Source organism: Phyllostomus hastatus, unplaced genomic scaffold (assembly GCF_019186645.2).
Source record: "Phyllostomus hastatus isolate PE091 unplaced genomic scaffold, TTU_PhHast_1.1 phas_contig_948, whole genome shotgun sequence".
NCBI classification, from domain to species: Eukaryota; Metazoa; Chordata; class Mammalia; order Chiroptera; family Phyllostomidae; genus Phyllostomus; species Phyllostomus hastatus.
In genome coordinates, this window is record NW_025333993.1 from 5203665 (window position 1) to 5231239 (window position 27575).

At 52.5% G+C, this 27575-nt stretch overlaps 1 long non-coding RNA gene across 6 annotated transcripts; it reads left to right on the plus strand.

The window, feature by feature from the left end:
• The first annotated feature begins 10248 nt into the window (after window positions 1–10248).
• Window positions 10249–17053, plus strand: LOC123827904. 6 transcript variants are annotated; one of them, XR_006787379.1, is made up of 7 exons: window positions 10249–10402; window positions 14321–14454; window positions 14571–14640; window positions 14979–15058; window positions 15169–15415; window positions 15854–16002; window positions 16629–17053. It is a non-coding gene; the product is annotated as an uncharacterized LOC123827904 (long non-coding RNA). The 6 variants fall into 6 exon arrangements; XR_006787377.1 differs by having other exon boundaries at window positions 14571–15058; XR_006787376.1 differs by having other exon boundaries at window positions 14979–15415.
• The last annotated feature ends 10522 nt before the right edge of the window (window positions 17054–27575 follow it).

A 27575-nucleotide genomic window follows, 5' to 3' on the forward strand; every position in this document is an offset into this window, starting at 1 on the left:
CACGGGCCACAGACACGTGAGTGTGCCGTGGCCGCCTCCAGGTTTCAGCCACATACTGATCTGCCCGGCCCGGCCTCGCTGGTCCGGCTGCAGGAGGCCCACCCTCCGTGGAATGGACCGCATGTGGACTGGGCCGCCTCCTTCCACGCCCGTCCTAGAGCTGGGCCGGGCAACAGCAGCCAGAAGGCTGGGCGGCCTGCTGCGGGTTTCTGTGGCTGAAGCTTGACTGCAGCCCGATAAACCCTACGTGGTGTCTGCGGCTGCTTCCTGCGTCATCGCAACAGAGACCACACGGCCCACACAACCCCAGACATGTACTTACCGGGCCCTTTTCAGGAAGAGTTTGAGGGCCCTTGATCTACAGGGCGGAGACCCAGGGTCAATGCTGGGAATACGAGCGGACGTACACAGAGGACCCTGGCATCCACCGATCCAGCCCAGTTGGTTGTTCTGTCAAAATGATGGGGGTGCAGAGTAATCCCACCCCGAGGTGGGTGCCCCAGAAGCATGGGAGCAAGTATGGATGGCCCCTGGTAGAACGACGGTCTGGCTTCGGATACTTTGACTTGACCACGACGTGAAAGCGATACACACGCAGTGGTCGCCATGCTTCCGTGCTGCATGCGGACCTGGCCCCGGGCGAGTGCTAGGCAGTGCGATATTCTCGGTGATTCGGGGCACAGGCCAGGGAGCCACACAGGCCCGCGGGTGCATGACCAGCAGTGCACAGCGTGTTCGCGGTGTGGGATGATTCTGCCCAACTGCAGGCCGGTGTCAGCGTTTGGAGCCTGTTTAAGGTCGGCTGGGCTGAGGCGAGATGTTTGGTGGGTTAGGTGTGTTCGATGCATTTTCAGCTCAGGACCGGTTTATCCTGACGCAACCCCATCGTGAGCCGAGGTGCGTCTGTACTGACGTACAAATGCTTTTTAGATGCCAGCGTGACCTGAAAAATTTCACTGCTAAACACTAAATTTGGTTACTGATAATGAGATATGTTTGTCTATCCGTTTATTCATCAGGAGCTAAATTCTTATTAACACGGTTAATGTATTTCTGTTAAAGTTCTCAAGCACTTTTATAAGACGTGGAATTTAATTAATATGGCAAATCTATCATCTTGGTCATTTGGCCAGTGGGATTGACTGAACTGGTTTTTGGCCAGTGACCCGGGGTCCCAGAAAAGACGTTGGTTGGGGGGCATCCACAAAGGAGATTCCAGGTGTACCCCGGTCTGCCCACACCTGGCCCTTCTTCATCAAAGAGAAATCAAAACCCCGAGGCGACGAGTAGACCTGGCCGGCTTGGCGGTGAGAGGACTGAGAACAAGGCCAGAGCACCCCATTCTCAAGGGTCGTGCCGCTCTTTGGGGCGGGCTGAGACAATGGAGACATTCTGGGGTGAACTTGGACCAAATCAGATCTGGGTCAGCATGGCCGCCATGGGAGCAACGTCCCAGCGCAGTGCCTTCTCACTGCAGCCGGGGTCCACGGACTCACGGCGGTGTTGGTTGCATCGCACCCGTGGGTCATGGGTCCTCCTTAAGAGTCTGATGAAGTTGCATCGCACCAGTGGGTCATGGGTTCTCCTTAAGAGTCTGATGAAGTTGCATCGCACCGGTGGGTCATGGGTTCTCCTTAAGAGTCTGATGAAGTTGCATTGCACCAGTGGGTCATGGGTTCTCCTTAAGAGTCTGATGAAGTTGCATTGCACCGGTGGGTCACGGGTCCTCCTTAAGAGTCTGATGAAAACCACCGACCCTCTCCCAGGCCAGTGTGCACACACGGTGTGCCAGTTTGCTCGAGCTGCTGTCACACGGCCCCACGAGCGGGGGTCTTACGCCCAAGCGCTGCGCTGTCTCCCGGTTCCGGAGGCCAGGACTCTGAGACCGAGGCGTGGGCAGGGCTGGTTCCTCCCGAGGCTGCGAGGGAGACGCGGTTCCAGGCTTCTCTCCGTGGCTTGTGGACGGCCGTCTTCTCTCTGCGTCCTCACATGGCCTCTCTGGGCGCCTCTGTGTCCAGTTCCCCCCTGTTTTATAAGGACACCTGCCGTATTGGATTAGGGTCACTCTAATGACCTTACTTTAACTTGATTACCTCTGTACTGACTTGATCTCCAAATGAGGTCACACTCTGAGGTCCTGCGGAGAGTTATGTCTGATATGTCTTTTTGTGGGGGGGGGGGGGGGGACGACAATTCAACCCGTCACAACCAGCACTGTGAGTGTGCCTGTAATTTAGAGGGTGCGGAGAGCCTAGCCAGGGTAGATAATAGGTTTTTTAGAGTTCCTTGTATCCTCTGGCCCTTGCCATGGTTTCCCTGTGGCTGGGATGTTTTCCTCACCCCGTACATGTTAGACTTAACCACATGAGTTGCTTTGGACAATGGATGTAATGCAAGCAGGGGCATTGGGTGTGTTCAAGTGGTCTGGCCTGGCCCCGCGTGCCCCTGCCATTTACCATGAAAAGGACATGCCCCGTGTAGCTGCTGCCAGGTTAGCTGTTGCGTGGGTCACCGGCCAGCAGTGATCACAGAACGCTACGGATGGCTCGACGAAAACACGTGAGAAAAAAAAATGCACAGAGACAGACTAGTTTCTGTGGGGAAGTAGGGACGAAATGGCCACCCCCCCCTAGTGGGGAGCGCGCAGATTTACAGTCCATACCTGCTTTTATTGGGCTCATTCTGCATAATAATTCAGGTAAAGTACAGTACTCATTAGGGGGAAGTAAGGAACTATAGAAAACAAGGAACTCTGTGGGTCTACTGAGTCGGGGCCAAAGAGCTGTAAGAGTGAGGAACAAACTAACTTCCTCCTTGGACCCCTCTCATTCAACTGAGAGCATTCTAAACAAAGAAGGTTTCACAGTAATTTACACGTTCTTTCTTAGGCCTGATTACCAGGGGAATCTGCCCTTTTCAGCACAGAGCTGCACCACCCTGTCATTGTTTCAGGCTTAGGTGGAGCAAGGGAACTAAGGCAACCAAGAGATAAGGAGATTTTCTTCCAGACGCTGAGAACTCAGGCTCTGTCAAAGCCAAGGAACGAGGGTCCATCACCCCCTTTGCTGCAGCCCCCCAAGTCCTTCTTTTGGGGGGCCTCCCAAAGTGATCATGCCTGTCTTAGGTCATTCCCCCCTTGGGGAATCTTACCTGTCTTTGGCTAACCGACCAAGGTTTTTGGGGTTCAGTTATGAATAAAGCAGCAGAAGCAGCATTCCTGCCAGGAAGATAAGCTTTTGTCTCCTTGCTGGCTTACATTTCCAAGGGCGTTCCCTTAACCTTAGCCTAGGCGGGGGTTTCAGCTTCTGATACCAGTCAGGGAGGTTCCCAACAGTTAGCCTGAGTCCCATCACGAGGGAGCCGGACCGAACCCGGTGTGCAGCTGGAAGCTGAGCTGCCCCAGCCGCTCTGCACCCATGAGCAGGGGATAGATGCTTGTCCTTTAAGGCACTCTGATTTGGGGTTGTTCGTTAGGGGGCATTATCACAGTTCTGCGACTACGGATGCATGCAGGAGACCACGGACCTCAGATTTACAAAATGCCTGCTCTGCTCGGAGGAATAATTCAGGATCGCAACTTTGATACAAATTATAGACTCATTATCAAATCTAACACTTATTTTAGAGATGAGGAAACCAAGATCCCGAGAGATTAAATTATTCCACAAAGACTCATAGCAGAGGTTATGAGCCAGAATTCTCTACTGCTCTCCCGAAGCCCTTTGTATGGTGCAATCACTAAAGAGCCTGGTGCAGAAATGGAGTGAACTGAAGAAGCAACTTGATTAAAATGTCTCCCCCTGGTCTTTGGCTTCAGTGCCCTTGACAGGACCTGTAAAAGGGACAGCAGCACAGCAGAATGCATCTGAATTTCGTCTCTTGGTTTTCCTTTGTTGGAGAGAGACCTGAGCACAAAACGGGCCAGCCCTGGGGCTGATGGAATAATAGAAGGGTTCTTAACAGGGACACGATGAGGGAAGGGGTGCATCGGACACAAGCAGGGGAACTTAGAGAGAAAGGCTAAGAGGGAGGGAGGTAAGCCGGAAGCTGTGTGTGGGAAGCAGGAGAGACAGAAACAAAACAGACACAGCCTGGGAACCAGCTCCTGGTGGGAAACCAGCCAGCCCCCATCTGCGGGCTCCCAGGGCTCCAGGACTCCCACCCAGCCTTCAAGTTGCCATGAGCAACAGCCATCCCTTGAAAACCACAGATCCTCCGAACCAAAGACAGTGGATTCTGTGCTGGGTGCCCCCAATGCCAAGGTGGAAGAGGATGCAGACCGCAGCTCATGGGGCGCACACAGAACCAGCAGGAGTGCCTTGAGCCAGGGAGACGCTTCTGAAGTCACAGCCGTGCTGGAAGCGCCAGTGTGGGGCTGAGGAGAGACGCCAGGCCCACGGACTCCGGGCGCTGAAAGCATTTTGTGTGGCCTGCTTTCCTGTCTTCAGGCACACCTGTCCCCAGGACCAGCTACGTGCTTTGTGGGGTCCTTGCAGGACAAAAACTCAGGGCCCCTTGCTCAAGCATGATGGAGAATTCCAATGGGGCGGCCGCAGAATTTTGGACCAAGGGCAGGTCCCTTCTGAGTGCACGGCCCTGTGTGACTTGCATGGGTCACACTCCCAGGAAGCTGGCCCTGTCTGTCTCGGTACTCTGCGACGGTGACTCTCCTTTCAGGAGGAGCCGTTCAGGCATGGGTATGCATTGAGAAGGGCTCTACATTTTGAATGACGACACAGGTATTTGATGAACTGCAACGAAAGACATGTTTTACCCACTTAGAAAATGCCAGAATTGAGCATGCTAGGGCAATTAAGCCCCTGCTCTTCTCCAGGGGAACAGGAGTGAGGTGATCCCAGGTGGTGGACCCTGTCCTGTGGCCCAGTGTCATGGATGTTCCCCCAGCCTGCCTTGCAGCACCGAGCACATGTCTTTTCCAGAGAGTCTGAAGCATGTCAGAGACACTGTCTGTCCAGGGCTGCCAGATAACATCCAGGATGCCCAGGTAAAACTGAATTGCAGAAAGACAGCAAATATCTTCTAGTATAAGTATGTTTCAAATATTGCATGGGACCTACTTATACTGAAAAATGACTTTTTGTTTATCTCCTATTCATATTTAACCAAGTGTCCTATACTTGTATGGGTTAAACCTGACAATTCTATATCTAATGCAATCTTAAGACACTGGGAGCAAGGGCTCCCTCCACTTTTGTGACCCACTCACTTCCCTAAGGTTCTGTTTCCTGATACCATCACATTGGGGTTAAGATTTCAACATGTAGAATTTTTGGGGGGGCTCATGAATATTCAGGCTATAGCACAGGTGTTAGGACTTCAACCTATGTGTTTTTCTGGGAGCATAAATCAACCCATAACATGGTCCCAGGCCTGTCTGGGGTCTTTCTGTTCTTCTACTGGGTTGGAATGCTTCCATTCTGAGGCTGGAGAACCTGTCTGTACCTGGCCTGTGAATAATCCATGTCTGGTGACAGGGGCGACAACCGTGGTACAGCCAGAGGTGCCGAGTCCTGCAGAGGCAGCTCAGCAGAGGACAGGCTGTGGACAGCAGCTAGGCCCCACCACAGAGGCGTGCATGTGCGTCTGCGCGTCTACGCTCCATTCCAGTGGCCGTGTGCACAGATGGACATTTTCAAGCAGTGTGGCCAACATGCACGCTCATTTCTGCAAAGTAAACATTTCTGGAAACACTTGCTTCATGCAAGCGGCCCACGCATTTTGTACAAAGTGTTACACAAGCTTTGGAAGTCAGGGGTGGGATTGTTTGTGAAGTCCTCTGGGGCCTTATAGCAAATGTTTGCATGCCTTGAAGCCTAACGCAAACAACCCTTCTATTTGAAACACATTGGCCGACGAGAAAGGCAGTGTTGGCCGAACGGGAAGGAGGACGGCACCCTTAGAAAAGAAATGTTGAGTGGACCCCGGGCTCAGGCGAAGAGCCAGCCTGGGTCTCTGATCACGTGTGTTGCTTTTATTGGAAATGAAGATAAACAGTCTAATGATCATTTTAACGGGGACGGGCCTCTGATCCCTGGAATGGGGTATGTGACATCAAAGACCATCGTGATAACGTTCAAAGAGAGTGGTGACCAGGGTGAGGGACAATTGGTGGCTTCCATTAGCCCTTTTTCTTCTTCTCCCTAGTGGGACGGGGTGGGTTGACTAGACTGTTGCAGCAGGTGGATGTGTTGGGTGAATTTTCAACTAGAGAAAAGGCAGGAAATGAGCCTTGAGAATATTTCCAAGAATTATAGCTTTTAAGCTTGGGGGGTTCTTTAGGTCAGCCCTGCCTTGCAGAATCGGAGAAAGAAGAGATGAAAAACAAAGCAAAACCAAACCAAACCATGAAGAAATCCAGGAGATTATGGAGAAAATGTTCCTCCAGAGCCTCCCAGTACAGCAGTGACTTATGGGAGTGGGAAAGTCATGATGATATCTGTAGTAACATTTGGAAACTTTCTGGAACTTTCGAGCCTGGTGGGTAACATGAGCCTAGCTCGGATCTCTATGTCGGCATTCTTCCGATGGGATTTTAAAGGAAGGCTCCTCGGAGGGCCCTGGCCCACGGATCCCTTCACACACACACCCTCTGCAAGCCCAGCACAGGGCCTCTGAGGGAGCGGTGCTGTCCCAGGAGAACAGCGGCCAGGCGGTCGCGCCCACACCTCTGGGACTGCGCGTCCGGCTCCTTGTAGAGAGAGTGTGTGGCCTTCTCCGGACGACATCTTTCACCAAAACACAACAGGTCAGATGCCCAACCATCCCTGGCACAGAAGTTTCTAGAACAATGATTACTGGATAGTGTCTCCTTCTGGAACCCCCAGGTAGACAAACAGGTAAAGCGATTGGACTTTGCTCATACCTGTGACAACCCTGAGTGGGATTCCGGAAGCACAGATAAATACTTCGTCCCATGAGATGGGGCTTCATGCTAAAAGCCCAGCGACACACCCAGCACCTCAGACCAGCTGGGACTTTTAAGTGCTGAGATACACTCTGGGATGGCACCCCCCACTTCCTGGGAGAAGGTGACCTGAGCACATGAGCACATGCCTGGGGACTCAAGAATGTGATTCCAAATGGCTCATAGTTCATCTGCTCTCACACATTAAAATAAATACCCATTTCCCCCCAATTATCCAAGTTCCACCTGGCCACTGAGAGAGTTGGCAAGCTGTAGGTTGAGGAATGAGGTTTGCCCGAATAACCCCACCACGCAAGCATCTGGGGGTGGAGCATGCTGATGTGCACAGCTGGGTCACACTGGATCGACTTTCTCCTTCCTGTTTTCTCCTGCATATTGTGCCGTGAGCATTTTTCCAGGTCACTGGTGGTCCAAGGGGTCATGCCAGGTCATCTCCTAGGTGCCTGCCAGCCTCTGTGGCTGCACTGGGGTGGCCGGGGTGGGGACATGGGGAGTCAGGTACAGGGAACCGCCACAGTGACAGGTCTCTCAGGGGGAGGCTGTGGCCAGGCGGGCTTCCTGGGCAGGGGAAGGCGAGTGCAGGCCTTTGCTGTGGACTCATCACCGCCGTCCTGCCCGCCCGGCACTGTGCCAGGAGGTACAAATTTCTTGGAGGTTCTCGAACGGGGACCGCATTGTCCTGGGGCTCAGGATCATGAGGAAGGTGAGGTCCGTCTCTGTGTGGAGCTATGTGACCACAGTGGTGAGCAGTGCAGACACTGCCCACGTGGCGAGTGTCCTGCCACTGCTGCTTGCCAGGTGCCACCTCAATGACCGCAGCCCTGCCAGCACAGACACCTGTGGGCCAACCGTGGAGCTGGGGACAGTCTGCTCATGCGAGGGGCAGGCAGAAACATGGCCCAGCAGGTCCAATAAGGGGCCGTGTGTGGGGGCCCTGAGCAATGCTCGCACTTGCAGCCAGCTGCTCTTGGGCAGTCCCTGCGTCTCCTGCCCACATTCTAGGGTGCAAGGGGCAGTGTGTACCCAATCGGCTTCCCCACAGGGCTCCTCAGCCTCTGCTGTCTGACCCACACAACTGTCCGCAGATGGGCGGGAAGATGCATCTATGACTCAGTGACACTCCCTCCTGTATGGGCACTCCGCGGGCTGTTGATTTTGGCCACTTACAAGCAAGTCGTACTTAAGTTCACCTCGTGGGCAGGGTTTCTGCTGCGCACTGTGACTACAGGCTTCCCAGGCTGGAAAGCCAAACGGTTGCACAAACCTATCAAAGTTTCTTTTTTTAAAATAATTTTTTTAAAAAGTTTTGTTTTTAAAGATTTTATTTATTTAATTTTAGGGGAGAAGGGAGGGAGAAAGAGAGGGAGAGAACCATCCATGTGTGGTTGCCTCTTGTGCACCCCCTCCTGGGGACCTGGCCTGCAACCCGGGCATGTGCCCTGACTGGGAATCGAACCGGGGACCCTTTGCTTTGCAGGCTGGCACTCAATCCACCGAGCCACAGCAGCCAGAGCCATATCAAAGGTTCTTAAACCTTCTTGGTCGGATGTGGAATCAGGGACTGCAGGGCGGGTGGCTGTGCCGTGTTGAGTGAGACGGGAAGTGGCCGCTGCTGACGGGGTGGCCCTGGGCCTGGGCAGTGCACAAGGCCACTGTGTACTGGGGACAGCTGTGCAGATGGGGTCAACAACAGGTTCTGGGCTTGGATCCCAGTGACCACCTGCACGGTTGGTGTGGGCTGGCTCCAGTCTGCTCTGTGGGCGCCGGACGGGCAGAGTGCCAGCAGAGGGCCGAAGGCGCCCGGGAAGGGGAGGAGCCAGGCTTCGTAAATGCCCCCTCGTGGTTGGTTGTCATCCGTGTCTCTCAGCGGCTCTGCGGGCTGCAGCGTGCCAGAGGGAGAACCGGAGTCCCGGAGGGCGTCACGGCATGACCAAGCCGGCAGCATGCCAGCGAGGGTCACCCTGCAGGTGGTTTCTTCCCCAAGGGGACAGCCGCCCGGTGACTTAGCTCCGTGGCTCCTGCCGGGAGAGGCTGCACACACAGCTTCACAAACGGAAGGGAAAAGACAATGTTCTAGAACATTCAAGGGGTGTAGTGAGAGGATTGTTTGTGCACGTCTGTGTGTATGTGAGAGAGAGAGACAATATATATCCTAAGATCCATGTACAGAAATAGTTTGAATTAGTCCCTATGGGCTAACCTCCACAACAAACATCCTCAATATTTTGGTGGTATAATACAATGGAATTTATTCCTTACTCACATCAAGTCCAGCTGGTGGTGGGCATTTGGAGGGAGCAGGTCCGTTCCACAGTGTCCCTCCGGGGCCCGGGCTCCTTCTGCCTGTGACGGTGCCATTCTCTAGAGCTTTGGTATCCCCTCCGCTCAGCCAGCGGGTGCGGGAAGACGGTGTGTGGAGATCTTCGTGGGCCAGACAAGGAGGTGGCATAAGCTCCTTCTGCCCACGTCCCATTGGCCAGAACAGTCACATGCCCACCTGTCTGCCAGGGACACTGGGAAGCTGGCCCGGCCGTGCATGGAAGCAGCAGAGGAACCAGCCCATAGGGAACCCTGAGCCTTTCACTGGCTCCGGCTTAGAGGAAGCATCTATTTCATTTCGTTGGGATTCTGTTGCTTTTGGACTTAGCGAGAAGGCTTTTGAAATTAGTGTCTTCTTAATAAAGCTTTTCTCAGCCTTGTATCAGGCTTTTTAGGTTAGATTTAAAATTTCTGTGTAAAGATCGTAAGACATACACTTTCAACAAAACACGGTGAAGAACCGTGAATGGGCCTAGATTTCACCGCGTGCAGGCTGACAGGTCGGCCTGCCCGGGGCACAGAGGCTGGCGGAGGACATGAGACGTGAGGGTCCCAGGGGCTACCTAGCTTGTTTGCCGCTGTCCACGCAGGGCCCAGGGCACACTGCCTGGTGCACGGTAGCCCCAGGTGATACTTATGAATGAATGAATGAATGAATGGGTCAATGAATAGCAAATGTTCATTTATTATGCACTCATTAGTATTCATAATAAATGCTCTCTTACGTAAGTATTCATCTGCATAGCAAACGGGCCAGTCACTATATGACTTGCTCTCATCAGACCCCCATCTCCCCTTCTGTCCCCTGTCTTAGTGACGGGCATGTCTCAGTTGCTCAGACCAGACACCCAGGGCTACTCAAAACTCTCCATCCCAGCGGAAACTGTGACATGCATGAAAACACCTCTTACCCCCAAACTGTTCCTCCACGTACCCACTCACGTTGACTTGATTCTGTTGCTGCCGGCTTTGCAGACGGAGGAAGGAGCCAGGACATGCGGGCTGCCGCCAGAAAGCTGGAGGGGACAACGGAGCAGAGTGTCTCCTAGAGCTTCCACGAGGAGCCAGCCCTGCAGAGACCTCCACTTTGGTACCACGCACGCCGGGTGTCTGACCTCCAGAACTGTAAGATACTAGGTGTGTGTTGTTTCAAGCCCCTCTGTGTGTGGCCATTAGTTCTAGCAGCAGTAAGAACCCAGTACCCGTGGCAAGGTCTATGGAGAGGCCCACTGGGGAGCCTCCCTCTGAGTGAGAATGGGCCCCGGCTGCCCGCAGAAGCCCGAACTCCTGCAAAGTTTCGTTTGTAGGATGAGCACAGAGCGGGAAGGAGTGTTTAGTGGGCGGTCATGGGCTGGGGGTTGGGGGTCTCTGAAGATGTGTCCAGGCTAGGCTGGAAGGAGGCAGAAGAGAACGTTCGGCTCATCCCTCCTGTTACTGAGTCTTCAACGTGTACGGAAGGGCGTGGGACAGGTGTGAACCGGAGAGTTTAAAATTAGCATGCAGGTGCCCTGGGGCTCAAGGAAACCAAACCCTCCCAGCTGAAGAAAATGATTTTTCTTTCCTGTGCAGGATATCTGTGACTTCCCACATAACCTTGCATTAATGTGATTTATCATATTTTTGCCATGTATAATGCTCACTTTTTGCCCAAAAATTTTTGAGAGAAAAAAATAAGGATGCACACTATACATGGGTGTAAGGATTATATACCACGGGTATAGCAATGGGTACAATAATCCCGTGTATAATGCACACAAAACGTGGGTGCGCATTATACACGGCAAGATACGGTAGCTCTGGTAAGCTTGCTGAAGATGATTTTCCTGGCTACATTTTAGCTGCTGAGATAGCAGCTCCCCTGCTCCCCTGACTCTCTTCTAAATATTCGTTTCCTCCCCTTATTGCTTCTCCTTTATGGTGTTCCAGTGGAAATTGGAATTTAATGAAGAGGAAAAAATTACAGATGAGACTTAAACACTGAATGTTCTCCATTTCTAAAGGAATACCAAAAAGGAAAAATGTTCAAGTAGCATCTAAGGGGGAGGGGAGAGGAAAAAAAGTGAAAAAGAAATTAAAAGCGAGATTGTGCAATAGGCGTGCGCGGCCGGGGAGGAGAGGGCAGTTAGAGGAAGTGAGGGCCTCCCACGAGCATGTCGCCCACCCTGGCCCTTGTGCCTCCGGGAGGGGAGGACGGGCGGAAACAGGAGACCGGAAAGGTCAGCTCTCTCCCACCAACATCAGCATGGCCCAAGGAGGGATGCTTGCTGCACGAGCACGATTGCTGGGTTTTTAAAATCTTGATCTCTTGTCTTCTAGATGTCTTTTCTCAAAGGCCCATCACATTTGAAAGACGGCTTTTAGGGTTAGGCACTGTCTTGCTCATACTTCTTGCGTGGGGAGTGCAGTGATTTAGATGGCCGAGCCTTGGGGCACACGGCACATTTCCTTCTGCAGCGTGGCCTCACCGGGCTCTTTGGTTCACCGCACCGTTGCATGTACCACACACTTTTCACCCGACTCCACATGTACACCGGGTGCGGCAGGAGTGAGGCCTGCTTGGGTGCGGCTGGTGGGGTGTAATAATTTATAGTTTAAATTCGAGCATCTCATCTCAAATGTCACAGGGTGTGCTTTGAGTGTGATATTGTTACGTTACAGAATGACATGCTTATGATTTTGTAAGAAAAGATTTTGTAATAAAAATGGGGCTTTATTCCTGGCTGGCGTAGCTCAGTGGATTGAGCGCGGGCTGCGAACCAAAGTGTCGCAGGTTCGATTCCCAGTCAGGGCACATGCCTGGGTTGCAGGCCACGGCCCTCAGCAACCGCACATTGATGTTTCTCTCTCTCTCTCTTTCTCCCTCCCTTCCCTCTCTAAAAATAAATAAATAAAATCTTTAAAAAAATGGGGCTTTATTTATGTCAGACCCTGTATCCGGTCCTTATGGTTGAAAGAGACAGTGTTTAAGGCCTTATACACGCACACGTTTGGGACAGAAGTAGAACGCTTTGCTTCCACGCCATAGGTAGAGAACTCGCATGTGCTCGCTGAGTGACTTTACAGATTGCTCAGCAGCTGTCCTCGCGAGAATTGCTTCCAAGTTGTGCAATGTGTCTTGGTATGGGCGATCAGCCAGTGCCTTTGAGCCGACAAGCAGGCTCGACGTAGAGACGCTTCCAAACGCTTGCGCGGAGACGTGCTCCCTGGCGCCTTTCATCGCCCGCTGGAGCGTGCATTTCCAGCTCTTCTCAATCACGCATCAGTTGTGGTGATTACGCTTTGTTAATGTGTTGGAGTTTTGCATTGGCTGTCACGCGGAGTCATAACATTGTAGTCAAAGCCAATAATTTGTAGGTGATGGCAGATGGTGAGGATCCAAGTGGGTGCCAGAGAAGGAAACAAATTTATAGATCTTATCACAATATTTTTGTTTTCAGAGTTCCTTTTTTCCTTCCTGCAAAATCTCATGTGTGTGTGTGTGTGTGTGTGTGTGTGTGTTTGTGTATGTTGAGGACATGAGCCTTTGAAATAACTTTTCCCCAGGAAGTCTCTGTGGTGCCAGCTCACCATGACAACTGTCGAAAACCCACTGAGATGATTTCTAAAAACAAACAAACAACAAACCACAACCCAGCAATAATGATAAAATGACTGGAAGCAAGGGAAGGGATCAGCCCAGGCAATGAGAAAGTTCTTGAATAGCAGGCAGTCCTGTTTGCAGCTGCGATGCCAATCACGTTGGAAATGTCTTCGAAGACATTCACCCTTGTCTTCAGTCCCTTTGATGAGAAGTCTCTCTGGGTCGCCTGTCACATCTCCAGTACGAATGTCTTGGAAAACGATTGTAGTTCCTGCTTTCCCCTGGGGAGGGGGAAGATGGACCGTTTGTCCTCTTGAGCAGTACGCGATTCTGCCACGTTCCCTTGGGCGGACCTTCAGAGCACATGGCGTCAAGGTGATGAGTCACCACATGGCCCTGCGGATAATCTGAAATCCTGGGGAAATTCTCCTGGGTTGGCTGGAGGATGGGGGCTCTGCCGCCTCCCAGGGAAGTGCGTATCTGAGATGAATGGGATCTTCACCATGGGATACAAGTATTTCATGCCAGTTGCCCAGCTAGAAAAGGCAGACCAAGCGGACATGGACCATCTCTCAATGGGGAGACCAAGGTTGCAGCCCTTGGGTGGCTGAACTCTCTTTCTAAGACCTGCCTGCAGGGCGGGGCTCTGTCCCACAACGAGGTCTTCAGAGACATGGTGGCCTGTTCCACTCCCATTGGCTAGCATCCAAGTGACAATTTCCCCCGAGCTCTTGTTCTGATTTGAAATCACTGGATTATTTACTGATCTGGGAAGCAGAGCACCTCTCAGTGGGGAGATGACATCTGAATGGCTCTCTGTCTGGACCTCAGTTTCTGTCGCTAAGGGTCTGTGGGTTCCTGCAGGGCGTCGATCTGCTTGCAGGTCCTCTGGCTACAAAGACGGAGACAGTTTTAGGACTGGGGGCCCCCCTCGAGACTTGGGGATCTGAAGATGAGAGGGGGGAAGGAGCTTGTCCCTTTCTCCCTTGATCCTCCATGGCTGGTCTTTTCCTCGGGGAGTGAATGCCTGATGTCCCCTTTCCACAGCCTCAAACATCATGAATGAGTCGTGCGTTCTAGGTCCCGCATTGGATTGCTGAGAATCTCAAAGTCCTTGAGAGGGATCCTCTGATTCTGCGGAGTCTTCTCCCTGGATTTACCGAGGGCCACACGTCAGTGAGGACCGAGCTGGCACTCAACCGTGCTCGCATAGACTTCAAGGACCTTTGGGAGCGCCCCCCGATCGGAGACCCTGCCTCCAGGGTCTTCTCCATGAAGCCCTTGCCCCTTCCTGGGTGTCCCTCTCCTAACGAAGGCCAGGGGTGGGGAGGTCCCTCCTGGGCGGTCTTGCAAACCCCACAGCTGTCGCTAACCGTCTAGGTGCAGGGGGCTCCAGAACTAAGGCGCACGCCTACATTCCCAACGGGGCAGGAGGAAAAGTAACTTCTCATGGGTGAATCTATGGTCTTGTACAGGGCTCAAGAATATGCGAAGCTTTGCTGGTCACCTGCACAATTACTCAGCTCTGCCATTACAACACGAGAGCCTCTAGGAACAATACTTCAATGAATGGGCACAGCTGTGTTCCAATAAAACTTTATTTGCAAAGGTAGGCCACGGGCCACATTGCCCTGTGGGTTGCAGTTCGCCCATTTCTGTTTTTTCTTTACACATGCACACACAAGAAAGAAAGACAGAGCACTAATTTGTTTCTCAATGTCCCAGCTTAGGAAATATGAAAGTGTAATTATATCATACTCGGAGAAGACAGGACAGAGGAACGCAGGAAGTGCTGGTGAGGCCCGGAGGGGTGTCTGCTCCCCCCTAAATGGGGGCTGTGGTGGGGTGAACAGGCTTGGAGTGTGGGGAGGGTCTGGGAGCTTTCTCAGGTGGTGGTGCTAAAGATGGATTTTGAGGGCAAAGTAGGAGTTTCAGGAGGTTGAAGCCAGAAGAGTTTTCAGGGGAAACCAAAGTCACGTGCAAAGGTATGGACACGCGGCGGAGCTGCAGTGCGCGGGTCCCTGCCTAAGTCCGGGGGCCGACTTCAGTGGCAGAGGAAGCCGGGGAGGTGGGCTGGGGCCGTGTCATGAGCACTCCCCCGCTGTGTGCAGAGGAGCCGGGTTTCTCCCGCAGGTGCTGTGGAGCCCCTGTGGAGTGTCAAGCGGGCGAGACCTGCCCAGAACCGGGGGGATGGTGAGAAGGAGGCGTGGGAGGTAGGTAGAAGCCCGGGTGACCTTTGGATGCCCAGGGTCGGCCCTGGCCTCAGTGCCCTTGGATGAGATCCGAGCCCTCTGTGAGTTTGGTCCAGAGCCTTACTCTTTAGAGCCCTCTAGGTTCCCCTGTTCCATCTCGGCGACCTTGGATTGGCTGGCAGATTCCCCATCCTGCATGCCTGGCTCAGCTTCTTCGCCTGGGAAGCGGTAGTGCCAGCGACACCCCGCCCCCGCTGACAGAGAGCACCGGGCGGTTCGATGGTCTGGTTCACGTGCCGGCCCGGCCAGGCTGGAGTGCACGGTGTTCCTTCAGTGACTAAATGCTAATCTGGGCGCTGCTGCGGAGGTGTTTTGAAGGTGCGATATTGATTTAACACCGACAATCAGCTGACTTGGGCTTTAAGTAAAAGCGATTCCTTTTGATCGTGCGGTGGCCCTCATGCAGTCAGCTGCAGGCCGCGAGGGGGGCGGGTCTGCGGCTTCCCTGGGGGAGCAGAATTCCCGCCTGGGCACCGCAGCTCCCGTTCCTGCCCGAGGGCTCCCAGCCCCTCCGCGGGCTCAGACTTGCCCAGCCGAAGCCCACCGTCGCACACACCAGTTCCTTGAAATTTCTCTCTCTACACACACACACACACACACACACACGGTAAGGGAAACACTGACATCTACTTGTGATGGTACATTTTCTTAATAAAGTGAAAGTTTCACGGTATGTTTTCCATTGTGAAGGTAGAAAAAACATCGTCTCGAATGGACAAGGTGAACATATTTTTGGTTCCTCTGCCTTCGTCCTAGAGTCATGGAGAGAACTGAGACTCCTGTTAACCTAAACCCTGGGGCATCGTGTTGGCCACCGGGCCCTGGAGGTGCTCGGTCCGGACCCTCAGGTGTGCATCAGGACACTCAAAGGCCCTCAGGGCGCCTGCTTCACTCCAGCTCCGCGGGTGAGGCGGCTCTGCGTCATGCACCAACCCCCCCCCCACCCCCGCCCCCAGCAGGGCTTTGTGGCAAACCCGGGGGTATATTTAGGCATTATTCACCCTTGCGAATGAATAAGTCATCTTGTGTGGACACCAGAGCTAGTCTGGGGAAGTGACTTCAGGGGCTCAGAAGAAAGCTACGAGCCGTGTCGAGTCTGAGCCTTAAAGTAAATCACCCAGCTGGCTTTCAGGCTAAGTGCCAGGCACCTGGGACAGCTCAGGCTACTGGGCTGGGTCTCTCCTCAGAGCGTGACTGTGCCAGCTCATTGGGACACAACCCAACACGCTCCTATCAAATTCCACAGGCAGACTCTGCAGTCTTGCCGATGGCCTGCAGGTCCGAGGGGGGGGTTTGGGGGCACCAAGGTGGCGGTGGGCAGGGAAAATGACCTCTGTCAACTGCAGAGGCCAGAGAGCCCAGAGGTCACCGCTAGCAGGGCTCCGGGGGCCTGGAGAGGGAAGACAGGACTCCGGCGCCCCCCACCATGGAAACCCACACACGTTCAAAGGGAGCAGGGGTCAGAGGCGGGCGCTGGTGGGGGCTGCTTATGGGAAGAAGGAATAGTCTGGGGTTTCGGCTTCTGTTTCAGCAGCAAAACCTTGAAGAAGAATAGGAGGTTGGACCAGAGCATTGCAACCTAGCCGAGAAGCTGAATCCAGCGAGGGCCATGAGAACTTGGGAAGTTCTCAGCGCGCGCTGCCAGAGGCTGGCTCGGCAGTCTCTCCACTCAGCCCCAGCCTCGTGTGTGAGACCAAGGGGTGCAGAAAGATGTGAATTCACCTGCGAGGGAAAGATGGGGTAGCGCCCCCCAAGAAAAGATCAACCGGAGATGCCGTGGGCTGAGGATGCCTCACGCTCTGCTCTGGTTGCTAAACCTCTGACTGTATTTGCAAGATGTAGTGAATAAAAACACAGGATGCACCCTGGCTGGCATAGCTCAGTGGATTGAGCGCGGGCTGCGAACCAAAGCATCGCAGGTTCGATTCCCAGTCAGGGCACGTGCCTGGGTTGCAGGCCATGACCCCCAGCAACCGCACACTGATGTTTCTCTCTCTCTCTCTCTGTCTGTCTCCCTCCCTTCCCTCTCTAAAAAAATAAATAAAATCTTAAAAAAAAAACAACACAGGATGCCTAGATGAAACGGTGCTGGGACAACTGAGCATTCACAGATGAAAGGAGGAAGTTGGAGTCCTACTCATGCCATCCACCAAACTTGATCAAGGACCTAAATATAAGAGCTAAGACTCTAAGAACTCTTAGAAGAAAACATGGGGGTAAGTCTTTATGATCCTGGGTTTAGCAAAACCTTCGTAGACATGACACCCAAAGCACAGACAACCAAAGGGAACATGGATACATTAGGTGCCATGAAAATAGAAAGTTTTGTATTTCAGAGGACACAGTCAAGGTGGAGAGTTTCCATGTGGGAGGCTGAGAAAGTTCTGGAGATGGATGGTGGGGTGGCTGTACAGTAATCTGAATGTGCTTAATGCCAGCACTGGCCTGTTCACCAAACAACGGTTAATGTGGTAGCAGTTTGGGTTTTGTATGTTTGGCCGCAATAAAAAGAAGAAAAGGCGCTGTGAGGAGCAGCAGGCGCTTCACCTCCATTGGAAGGGGCCTGAGATGTCCCTGCAAAGTGCTGGACGTGCCCGACGCTGGCTTTTCTCGGCCGGGCCCCTCCCCTTCCCTCCCGAGCCTGAGGCTGAGCAAGTCCCTCTCTCCTGAGGTCCAGACACTTCATGTTCAGTGGACCCCTGCCCTCAACCGCAACCCTCTCCCGCCGCAAACACTTGTCCTGCACGAGAGCCAGGCGCCAGCCCTGACGCAAGCCCTGGCCGCCTCCCGTCCCTCTCTCCCAGGTCTCACATCTGTCCCTGTCAGTCACCTCACTCCTAAAGCCGCACAGCCAGGGGGTGCTGGGAGCTGACCCTGGCCCCTTGTCAGGCTCTTCCAAGGCTGCAGTCTTAACCTTTCTTCTGTGTTCAAGACTCAGCTGGAGTCCCCTTTTCTCTGAAGGCGCCTCGAGCCCCCTGGGCCGCTCCCCCTTGCCCCCCGCCATGGCACCCTGTGCTCCCACAGACTGTCTGCTGTTTCACGTGCTGTTTCCCCACCTGCCACCCCCTTAGACGGAGGGGCCCTCCTGGCAGTGGGCACCTTGCTCATCTCATGTGTGCGTGGGTGCCGGCACGTGACCGAGTGCTGAGCGACGGAGCCAGTGCCGCCTCTGGGCAACCTCCATGACACTGTCCATGAGTGCTGTCCATGACACTCAGGCCCAGCCATCCGGGCTGCCTGGGGCCTTAGACAGGGAAGCAGGCCCCTGCCTGAAATCCCAGCCCGTACATTTCAAAGTCCCTCCCAGGGCCAGAACCCCCTCGAGCGTAATGCAATGAGGAAAATGACTTCTGCTCCGTTAGGGAGGCACAATATTAAAAGATTATATCTTTCATAGTTGGGAGGGGGCTTATTTCTCTCTGGTTCCTGTCTGTTGAGCATGTAGCTCAACATTCTTTTGGGAATATCCTAATTCTCCTGGTTCTGAGTGAGGAACGGGTGTGTTGGGCGTGGCTAGCACGGGGTTGGGGGAGGAGTTAGCCCAGGCTCCGCTGATGGCGGAGCTGACAAGCTGCATCTGCAAGCCCGGGGAAGCCAGGGGCCAGGTCATCTTTTGTTCTCCCAGCATCTCTGCTGCGATTCTAGGGATCACGTTGAAATGAAGACTTTCTGTTCAATGAAGGAGACCTCAGCCCACGCAGACGCGCAGGTGTGTGACACAGGAGAAAATACGTATGATGCCTAAAGCAGACAGGATTAAAATAGAGGTGTGAAGGTTTGAAAACAGTTCTTGGACCGCTTCAAGGAAAAGCCTGGCTCCCTTGCTCACTGGATCCTTGCTTCTTGATGGTTTCTCTTCTCTTACAGAAATAAGGAAGGAAAAGTTTAATGGCAGAACATATTTAAGCCAGGGAAGGCATGAGTCTCTGTTTATGAGGTTGCCACTGAAAATATCTGAAGTTTTAATGTTAGTTTTGCTAATGGATGTGTCGATACCGAGAGACAGCACGATGTGGCAGAAACACCATGTTACAGGTGAACGTTTATGCACCCTCCATTTTTTTAATTGAAGCTCTAACCCCCAGTGTACTTGGGGGGTTTATTGAAGATGGGGCCCCTAAGGAAGTAACTAAGGTTAAGCAAGGTCATAAGGGCGGGGCCCTGTTCTAATAGAATCGGTGTCCTTGTAAGAAGGCACACCGAGAGCTCAGCTGTCTGCAAGCCGGGAAGAGGGCTGCCGCCAGAGACAGACCGCTCTGGCACCTTGATCATGGGCTTCTTAGCAGACTCTAAAGTTTAGAGGTAATCAATGTCTGGGTTTTTTTTTAAGCCTCCCAGTCTATGGCATTTTATTATGGCAGCCTGAGCAGACTACTCCAGACCAATAATAGTTCTGGAGCAGACAAAATTGGAATTCTGGTTCCTGCTAGTTGACCTTGGACAAGTTATTTCATTTTTCTGAGCTTGATAAATAACAAAAGGTTCATATGCCGTGTCGGTAGGTTTGTCGTTAGGGCTAAAGACATCATTTAGCGCTGAGGAGACACTCAGTAGGGTCTCACGCAGTTCTAGGGCATGTCCTATGACGGTCTCCTTCTTGAAAAGCCAACCCCTGTCCCAGTCTTGAATTGTGAGACAATGAATATTAGGTCACTTGGAGGACATGTGTCACTGGAATTGACAGGGTAATTCAATGTGTGTTTCTGTGTTCAGTCTTTTCATTGTAAGGCATTGGCACAGAATCCTCTCAGGAAGAAACAGTTGCTGCCATTATTAATGGGTGTGTATAGGCGGTCATTACAGGCCTAAACTCCCCAGCGAGGTGTGGGAAGCTGGAAGCGTTCAAATAGGATCCCACCTCTTTTTTTGGAGCTAGCCAAGAGCAATGCATCTTTGCTCTAAGGGAAAATGCTTATAAAAGAGATTGAGTGTTTATTTAAATGCGGCGAGTGCCTTCATCCCAGCTATACAACCTCTAATTAATTAGATGCTAACTACTAATTCTAAGGTGAGCTCTTTTGTGGGGGCGTCAAGAACACTACCCTAATATCTAGTTCTGTGATTAGACAACGAGTGACTTTTGTGTGGATTGGGGAAGGGGGTGGGTAGAGAGGTCTTTGCCAAAGTTGATCTTATTGATGGCAGGTCTTAAAGGTTGTTTTAAAGTTGCTTCTGCAAATGTCTGGACCACTGTCACTCTGCGTCCCCCAAACCTGAGTTTAGGTTTCTGTCCAGCCTGAATGTTTGTGAGCTTGGTGGGTGGAGTCACCGCTTTCTAGGATTCCCAGCAAAGGAGGTCAGAACAGGCCTCCCCAAGGCATGCTACTTTGGCATGCGCATTACTTTGAGCTGAAGGTAATTGAGGCCCTGCAGACTCACTAGAAAGTTTTACTTCTCCCTTAAAGAATTTAAATTTGGGGTGCTGATCATAATAAGGGTTATTATCACAAATAACTTTTTATGAGCTGCCTCTATAGGGCTGGGCAAACATCTAATCTCGGAATACCCGGTCTGCTTACCACCCCGTAGCGACTGTCTGACGTCTCAAGGTGCCCGACCTCACTCTGGGCTCAGGAAGTCATCTGCTCCTCCTTTCCTCTTTCTGTCTGGGAGCCTCGCATGTTGGTGGGGCCTCAGACTCTCTCATGTATATGAGGTTCCTGTGTGTACGTGTGCAATTAAATTTGATGATTTCCTCTCGATAATCTGTCTCATGTGGATTTCATTCTTTTTTTTTTAAAGATTTTATTTATTTATTTTTAGAGAGGGGAGGGAGAAAGAGAGAGAGAGAGAAACATCAATGTGTGGTTGCTGGGGGTCATGGCCTGCAACCCAGGCATGAACCCTGACTGGGAATCGAACCTGCGACGCTTTGGTTCGCAGCCCGTGCTCAGTCCACTGAGCTACACCAGCCAGGGCTGGATTTCATTCTTACAACATCTGGAAGAACCTGGAAGGGTGCAGGAAAGTTTCTTCCTCCCAAACACAACCATGGTGTCATATGTCAACGTCCTCATCATCCGCTCGACAAAAGATGAACATGTGTGAACACGTGTGAAGGACCATCCGAAAGTTCCGTTGTGATTTTGATAGTTTGGATTCCCAAGGGGCAAAGTGTGAAGTCGGGGAGTTTATGTCACCCTTTTAAGCTATGGAATGAAATAAGACTGACATTTGGGCCATCAAAAAGTTTGGACAACCCACGGATGGAACCAAAATTAAAGACGAGCTTCATTCCTTTTTCTCCCTCAGGAGGACAACGCCGAGCCCCTGGATATGCCCCGCCCCCTCAGCTGCGGGGTCTTTGGTTCAGCACCGACAAGGACAGGTTCAACGACATTCCCGAAAGGCCCTATCCACTGCAGACCTCTTGAGCCCTCTGCCGCTGAGGACCCGACATGTACTGTGTCATCTCCGCAGGCTGATGGACTTCAGGGGCACTTGGATGAGACGTGCAAAGGTGGTCAGTGGGAAAATGTCCTGAGGAAGTGAAAACGTTTACCAGTGACCAGTGTGATTGCCCATCTGTTCACTGAGAATGTTTCCGTGCGCTGTTCTTTTAGAATCTCCCGGGCAAGGACAAACAACCTGGCCTAACACTACCCCTGGCCGCAACTGTGGGGGCCGTGGGGATTAACGGAGATGACGTCACACCAATGCAGCCTTCGTAGAATTGGGGGTTCAAGCTCCCTTCATCCAGGTCTGGGAGGGGAGGGAGAACCCCACCCCACCATTGGTTCACAACTTTATTTATTCATTTTTAGCATTATTGAGGTTAGTTGACAAAATTATAACATCCTTAAAGTGCACAGTGTAATTATTTGACATGCACTCGGGGAACGAGTCCCACCACTGAGTGAATGATCATGTTTACCTTTCTTGTGTGTGTGAGAACACCAAGTTCTAGTGTCTTATCAAGTTTCAATTATACAACGTAGTATATTCATCTTATAACTGAAACTTTGCACCCTTTTACCGACCTCTTCCTTACCTATGTCCCCCACCCCGCCCCTGGAAACCACCATTTCACTTTCTGTTTCTGTGAGTTTGACTTTTTCTAGATTCCACAGTGGGCTGCAGCTTTAAACGTGAGAATTTCCCATCATGGCCCTGCATTCTCGCTAGTTGGATAAAAGGAGGTCACCCCTTCACCATCCCCCCTCGAGTGAAGGGCTGGGCTCAGGAGACACGCAGGCTGCCAACAGGCTCCTGGAGCAGGAGCGGGAAGGTTGGCCAACGGTATCGGTCTCTCGGGGTGTAGTGTGTCACCCCGCGCCCGAGGCAGGAGCCAGCCTGAGGAATGCTCCCTGGCCGTGTCTCAACACTTCCCGCAGCATCTCCATCGAGGCTTTGACGGGAACTTGCACAACCGAGGTCCGGGCATCAAGCGTGCAGAGTGCTGACACCAGCTCCTGGCAGACGGCAGGCCCCGGTTATTGGAACAGCGAGCGTTCCAGGGACTGCTCCGAGGACAGCTGCGCCCGCCTCACGGGAGGGAGCCACAGAGTGCTTTTTCCTGGAAACTGTGTACCGCCAAGACAGCTGCAGCGTGCTGGGGCTCGGTGGGGTTTGTCACGGTGAGGAAGGCACAGGTGTTCTTCCCAGGGGCTCTGAATGGAGCGGCTCCATTAGAAGAATCCTCCCTGCCCTCCCTGCACGCCCCGCCCCCACCCCAACCATAGACTCTAGAATATACCTGTGAGCAGCTCCCACCGGTGCAAGCTCAAGACGGCCACCCTCTGGCCGGGAAATGCCTGGCTCTTATCCGCGGGCTACTGCGCTGCTGGTTTTGCAACATGAAAACACTTCACCACCAGCTTTGAGTCCAACTGGACCAATGAACCAGAAGTGGAAGGCAAAGTGTCAGATTCAATGGGAGAAAACGTGGGAGGACACCTTTGGCCTGAGAGGTGGGAAAAGATGAGTAAGAAAAACGGGCCAGCTCACGACATAAGTAAAAAAAGGTAATAGGGCATCGTGTTGCCCCGGAGGACTCCAGGAACAAAGGCAAAGACAGACTTAGAGGAGGTGTCAAGTTTCAGGGAGCTCTGTCTGCCGCTCAAGCCGATGAAGAACACTCAAGAGACACCTAGGAGCCAATAAGAGAAAGAAGGAACTCAAATGAAAAAAAGGGTGAAGGGTGTAAACAGGTGACTTGTAGGAGAGGTAACCCCACACTCAAGCACCCGAGGGAACCCTTATCAGGAGTGGGAGGGACGCAAGGCAAGCCAGGAGCTCCCTTTACACCTACGAGGAAGACTAAGCAGCCCTGGGAGGCTGCGAGTACTAACTAAGTGCTGGTGGGTGCGTGGGCAGAGGCGCCCTCAGGCCTCGCCGGTGGGACACAGACAAGGGCAGCCCTTGGGACAAAATCGCGGCACTGCATCTCAGTCAGTGATGAACACCTGGGACCGGAGCACCCAGCAAAGGTGCCCCCGGGCACGGGTCCCGAATGCATTCTCGTCAGAACCACAGGGTGTGTGGGTGAGAATGCAGTGTGTCGCGCTGCGGAGGGTGGGCCCAGGAAGCTGGACACCCAGGGCTGCCCACACGGGGTACAATGGTGGGTGGTGTGCCCGGGAGCCCTTCGAGGAGCACCTGCCAGGGTCCCTCCTCCCTTTGCAGCGTAGATCCTGTCTTCTTCCATTGGCCCGCCTTCTTCACGGGTAGGCTACTCACCCCAAATAACTTGCCATTGGCCTTTGGGAGTTTTCCTATTTGCCTTAGTTGTGCTATTTCATAATAATCTGCGGGAAGGTCTCTTACCTTCCTCAGTCCCTCCCAGCCCCCCTCGTTCACACACCGGACACCCACCACACGTAGGGACCGTGCTGGGGGGACTGAACAGACAGGCTGGCCGACCCCCTGGAATGGCCTGTCAGCACCCCCCCACCTGCATGTCTTTATTTGTCGTGGGAGCCATCGGCTCACACGTTTTGGTTCGGGGATGCCTGTGGCCTCTTAAAAAGTACTGAAGACCTCAAAGAGCTTTTGTTTTTGTGGGTTATGCTGAACAGATGAGTTTTACTGTATTAGAAAGTAAAACTGAGACATTAAAAACTATGTATTGATTTAAAAAACAGCAACAATCAACCCATTGCATGTTGACATAAATAACATATTTTTATGTCAAAAGTACGTTTTCCCTAATGTAATATTCTAATAGGAAGAGCAGCAGTGTTTTTGCATTTTCCAAGCCCCTTTAATTTCTCGTGAAAGTGGAAGACACCTGGACTTTCAGATCTGCCTTTGTGTTCAGTTCGTTGCAATATGATACCGCACAAAGCTTCTGGAAAACCCCACTGTAACCGAGAGAGCAAGAGTGGAAAAGAGAAATGACACCTGAGTGTTCTTGGGAGAATGGCTTTGACCTCCTTCAAGGAGCCCCTGAGGTCTGAGACTCCCCGGGGTCCCTGGCGAGGCCGCACTTGGGGAATCGCCCGCTGGTGCAGGTCTCCCTGAAGCCTTGGTGGGAGGCTTTTCTTCTAGAAGCTGCACCCCTGGTGTGGCGGTGAGGCCGGGCTGCAAGTCTGCCGGAGGGCGTCACACGCTAACCTAGAAACTGGGGGTGAAGGGACCCAACATGGGTGGTAGGCAGTGCACTGACCCTTTCTGTGTTTATTCGTCTCTTCTGAGTGTTTAAGCAGCGCTCACTTTATTGCCGGGGATGAGTGGACATGACCAGCTCTTTGGTTTCAAACTGTTATTTACTGGGCGCTTCCTAGGGGACGGTCCTTTCGTGAAGTGCTTCCTCTCGTTGAAATTAGTTCACTCTTTGCACATCTCCCAACATGCAAAGGGCCTTGAATCAAAGGAATCAGATGTTAGTGAAAGACGTAAAGATGTTTGTGGGTCTTTAACAGTTCTGAGAGCTCGGACCTTGTTGGAATCTGTACCCATGGATTCTTGTCAACTGTGGAAAAAGGGGTCACCCATCCTTAGACTGGAGGCAAATTCTCAGAAAGAAGTTTCTGGGAGAGCTTAGCTGAGAGGGAAAACCTTTGGCACTGAACTCCCGTGGGGTCAGGACGGGTGCCGCCTGCTGGAAACCCGCTTTTCACGATGGAGACACTGTGGCTGGAGGACCCCGTGGGACGCTGGGGACGGACTCGCCATGGTGCTGGCCTCGGGTGCCGTGCTAGGCACTGGCACACGGGTCACATGCGAATAGTAGATTTGGGTCATTTCCTAACAGTCACATGTTGGCAGCATCGGACGTGTCCCCTAAGAGAAAACAGGTTAAGGGTATCACGGGACATTCATACACAGGGGTGCAACAAGGGGTGTGCCTCTCATACACCGATGCGGACAGTTCTAGGGACGAGTGTCGTGTTAGGAAGGACAGTGTGGAACAGGGGGTGTGGCACAGTGCCCTTGGTGTAGAAGGGGTGGGGAGAATGTCTATTTGCTGCATTTGCATAATGACCTTTCAACAGCATAGGGCACCCTGTACCAAGAGTGGCGGCCCATGGGACAGGGTGGAGAGAAACTTCTCACGTACCTACTCGCACTTTTTGATACCTTGTGACTATATTACCTACTCAAACATGAACTACCTTCAAAAATAATTTTTGAAAAAAGCAAAATAAAATCCAGATGGAAAGCACCCCAAACCCTTTCCACCGGAGCGCCGTGGTCTTTCTAGACAGGGAAGAGCCCCGCTGTAAACCGAAGCAGCCCTGCTGGGGGTGAGGGGGGCTAATGGCTTTTTAGTTTCAGCCGACGTCAGGCGTGCCAACCGCCTGACCGTGATGGGTGCAGGAGGCTCGCACCCGGACCCCTGCTGTCTGGCTCAGCGGGGCACACGTTTGTGGGTCCACGTCGCGTCTCGTTGGTGTGGTTTTCAGGAGGGGAACAGAGAGACCGAGTGTTCAGCAACGTCGGGTGGAGGGTGGAATTTTCATAGTTTTCTTTGGAAGGGTTTCAGGTGCTGTGAACACTCGTTGAGAGAGTGCTCGAGTGTGCAGACCCCATGAATGGGGTGGGACACAGGGCTCCCCTCTGTGAACCCCTCCACAGGGAGGGAGGGTCCTTAGCTCACTCGGGGTGTCAGAGTAGCGGTGTGTCCCTGGGCCAGCCCTCCATGAACAAAAGGTGAAGAAGACAGTGGCTTCTTACGCAGGAACGGGGTGGGCGTGCGTTCTGGGGACGTCTCCAACAGGGCAGGAACGAAAAGGGTCGAGTCCTGACAAAAAGGAGCATTTTCTAAATGTTTAAAAAGCACATGATTCTGCAGTATACAGATCCCGCGTCACAGATGTGTCCACTCGAAACCTATAGGATCCTATTAACCAATGTCACCCCGCAAGTCAACAAGGAGAAAGAAGCGCACGATTCTCACACTATGACCCAGTGGACACGCGTCAAAGTCGCAGTGTAACTGACGAGAAGTCGGAGGTCGGACATGTTTCCTTGTGCACTTTCACTTCCTGTCCCTGCTGGGTCCGGGGCTTGCAAATGGCAGCCTGGAATGTCACGGCCGGTCCGGGGCGACCGGGCCTGCCCTGGTGTCCTGCACGTCCCACCTGTGCAGCGTCCCCCCCGTGCACCCCACTCAGAAGGATCCAGGGTGCTTGGCTTCCTGTCGCCATCTTGAAATTCCTAATTTTTGAACAGGGGACCCATGTGTTCGTTTCACCATGGGCCCTAAATTACGTGGCTTTCTGCACTTAGCTCATTGCACCTGGAGCCTCAGCTCCTCTACAGCTTTCTTTTTTTTTTTTTTTTTTAATAAACTTATTGGGTTGAACACATTTTAAAAACAGAAGTCTGCTATTCTTGCGTTTTATTTTATTTTTAAAACACTCCGTAGATTGGTTTTCTTTAAAGGCAGCCCGTCTCCTCAGGAGCAGTTTTGTGAAATAACTCCTGATAATTGGCTCATAATCTTTCCTGGAATAAGATGCTTGTTGTTGGAGCAGGGGGGGCCCCCGTGAGCCAGAGACACAGCCGTGTCTGCACTAAATGAGACTCGGCACCGTCGGGTCGTTTTATTATGCGGCTTGAGTGTTTAAACAGCTTTGTCATCACAGGTCCCTGTGTGTTTGGGTTTGACTTGCAGCAGAACCTGAGGTGTGATCCGCAGAGCCAACGGGGAAAACAGCCTTCTGTTTTTCTTGGACTGTGCGAAGCGTTTTCATTTCAAAGAGCTCCGTGGTCAAGCATGTGCTCTTTTTGCCTGGAATCAGTGGCTTCTTTGTAGTTTTGAAAGTGTGAGGCTGTGTTCTGCTGAAGGACTAGCTCTCGTTCTAGGTGAGGATCTGTTTTACAAAACCAGCGCTTGCATCTCAGCAGGGGCAGACCAACGACCTGGGAGGACGCGGCCCGGAAGCATCCCTGCGCCTCGGACCTTCCGCTCCGCCGGGATGGTTGGGGACAGTTGCGCAGAGAGTTTTGGTTTTAACTCAATCATTTAAGACAGACTTAAGTAGTATCCAACTGAATTTTTCCTTTAAAAACTTACCTTCTTTTGTTATAA